The sequence below is a fragment of the Mus pahari genome, chromosome 10 (genome assembly GCF_900095145.1).
Source record: "Mus pahari chromosome 10, PAHARI_EIJ_v1.1, whole genome shotgun sequence".
Classification (NCBI taxonomy): domain Eukaryota; kingdom Metazoa; phylum Chordata; class Mammalia; order Rodentia; family Muridae; genus Mus; species Mus pahari.
Window position 1 is genome coordinate 97,115,291 of NC_034599.1, and position 3,035 is coordinate 97,118,325.

General features: G+C 41.9%; 1 pseudogene; it reads left to right on the forward strand.

Annotated features, from left to right (window-relative positions):
• The first annotated feature begins 638 nt into the window (after positions 1 to 638).
• Positions 639 to 973, forward strand: LOC110328430 (annotated as a pseudogene).
• The last annotated feature ends 2,062 nt before the right edge of the window (positions 974 to 3,035 follow it).

A 3,035-nucleotide genomic window follows, 5' to 3' on the forward strand; every position in this document is an offset into this window, starting at 1 on the left:
TTCTTTCTTTCTTTCTTTCTTCCTTCCTTCCTTCCTTTCTTCCCTTTCTTCCTTCCTTCCTTCCTTCCTTCCTTCCTTCCTTCCTTCCTTTCTTTCTTTTTCTTTCTTTCTTTCTTTCTTTCTTTCTTTCTTTCTTTCTTTCTTTCTTTCTTTCTTTCTTTCTTTCTCTTTCTTCCTCTCTCATTTTGTAACCCATTGAGTCCAGTAAGTGATCCTACTGAGATACTGACTAATCCTACTGGAATAATCCTGTCCAGGGAAGCACAACTGTTGTTGAGTTCACGGGTGCTATGGCCATGCAGTGTCCAGCAGAGAGTACTCCAGAGCACTCTGGCTCTTACATCCTTTCTGTCCCCTCTTCCATGATGTTCCTTGCGCCTTGGTAGGTGGGGGTTGGGGAGTAGTTGAAACCAGTGTTCCAATTTTGTTAGAGTTATTCTACAGATATTTATTTTTAGCACTTTAACCAGTCATGGGTCTCTGCATTAACTGCTGCCCACTTCCGAAGCTTCTCTGGTCAAGGTTAGATCTGTATTAATCTATGGGTTTAGACACAAATGTATAGATGGTAGTCTGATCGTGTGCTCATTTAGAAAAACAAGAGTCCTTCTGCTGGGTGCCGGCTGCTTGCTGTCGAAATGGGCAAGTTCATGAAACCCAGGGAACTGATGCTGGTCCTGGCTAGACACAATACTCTGGACACAAAGCCATCATCATGAAGAACACTGACAATGGCACCTCAGACTGCCCTTACGGCCATGCTCTGGTGGCTGGACTTGACTGCTATCCCCCAAAAGTGACAGCTGCCATGGGCAAGAAGAAAATCACCAAGGGAGCCAAGATCAAGTCCTTTGTGAAAGTTTATAACGACAGTCACCTCACACCCACAAGGTACTCTGTGGCTATCCCCTTGGATAAGACTGTTGTCAACAAGGATGCATTTAGAGACCCAGCTTTGAAATGCAACTTTTAGGTACAATTTTGTTTTCATCATTAAAAATTTTTAAAAGAGAGGGAAAAGACAAACAACAGTAGTGGTTTCTCCCCTAGGGCCAATGATCTCCTCAGTCATGGGGTTCATGGTATCAGGTGTGAATTCCCCTCTTTGGAAGAGACATTAGATCTGATCAAAGAGTGCTGGGTTACCCCAGGAACCTTCAAGCCACCATTACACCGCTGGGTATAAGTGGTACCTGGAAGTTGGTGTGCAGCATCCAGTCAACACTTGGCAAGGCCATCGACTTTTCTCCCCAGCAGTCTGCATTCACCTTCTGGCACTATGGAAGCTAGCAAGCAGAGAAGTTTGGGGGTCAGTTCCAGCTTGATTTTCTCTTTGTCCTACCACAAAAGTGTGCATATCTTCACCAATTTGGATGTGACCATGTAGCTATGGTGGGATTAAAAAAAAAAAAAAAAACAATAGAAATAGCCTTTGTCGTTTTGGGAGCGTCTGGGACCTTAACCTTAACCTTAATTCAGAGAGAGTTCCCAGGCCTTGCAACAAGGTTTCCATTTAGTGACCCACATCTTCTGGAGAAAATGTTCACTTATGGAAAGAAAATTATTTTTTTGTATCAATTCATATATTGAAGTTCTAAGTATGTTTGGAATAACAACTTGGGTAAATTATCTGTATATTTTATTAAAACTAAAATGCTGCTCATGTATTTTCAATGAAAATTAACATCTAAATTGGAGTGTGCCATAGATACATAGTACCTATGACTTTTAATGACTCCATATCGGAAAAAGGAACGAAAGGCCTTGTTAATAATCTTTATATTGGTTATATGCTTGCTGGCAATATAGGTTGTTAAAAATCAGTTGTGTCTATTTCTTTCCCCTTCTTAGTGTGGTTATTTAAAATATAAAATTAGACAGGTGTAACACATCGTCTATCTGGACAACGGTTTATCATATTTCACGCATCATATAAAATACAAGTAAGATTTATATTATTACTACTATTTGCTTCAATGTTTTACTTGTTACTGTTGTGTGTATGTGTGATATGTGTGCATAGGTGTGGGTGTGTCATAGCATCCATGTGGAGGTCAGAGGGCAAATTTCTAGAGTTAGTGTCTCCTTCCACTTACGTATGAGATCCAAGGATTTAACCTGAGCTATCAGATTTGTACGGTGTTCATGTTCACCCACTTGGCCATCTTTCCAGGCCTGGCTTTATTTTATTATTATATAACATGTTATAAAGATATGCTATTTGAAGCTCTAAGCATGCATTAGGGTATGGGTGTGGGTAATTTTGCATTGATGAATATAAGGTATTGTGTGTTCATGGAATAGTCCCAGTGGGTGAGGGAATTAGAAATCCAAGTTGGGTGGGGGGGTGGGGTTAGGGGGTGAGTAATATAAAAGTTTGGAAACCTGGGCACAGAAGTTGGGGCTTAATTCTCTATGTAGCCGAGAGCCACTGAAGCACATGATCTGAGATGTATTTTAGAAAGATAACTCTGACAGCGTGTATCCTCAGAAGAGGGGCTGTGGGTTCTGAAAAGAATCCACAGGCATTTGGAGCTCAGTCTGCTGAGCAGGTTGGGTGATCAAGCTGGAAACACTGTCGGGGGTCACACACTAAGTCTCAGTTTGAGTGATGAGTCTGATTTCATAGGAGGCTTCTAATCCAGCAAGCACTGAGGCTAATTCTGAAAGAGCAGTTGCATGAACAGTTTTGAAAAGTGACATTGTCACTGCCTGAAATAAATCACTTTCCACAGTGACTACTGTATGCCAAGATGTGTGCGTGTGTGTGTGTGTGTGTGTGTGTGTGTTGATGTGTCTAAGCAACCAAGCAAGAACACAGACTTGCTCCCGTTTAATTCACTTGTTACAACAAACGAGGGGCTCTCGTCACAGCAGAAAACACCATGGTCCCCAAAGTCTCATCTATCCTGGCCTCTTGTTTTGTATTAAAAAGTCCATTCTTCCCACGAAGATCCAAGGCACCTCTATCAGGCAGGCCTGGCCTGTGCATTAGTGTGACAGGAGACTGTGTGTTAGTGGGACAGGAGACTGTG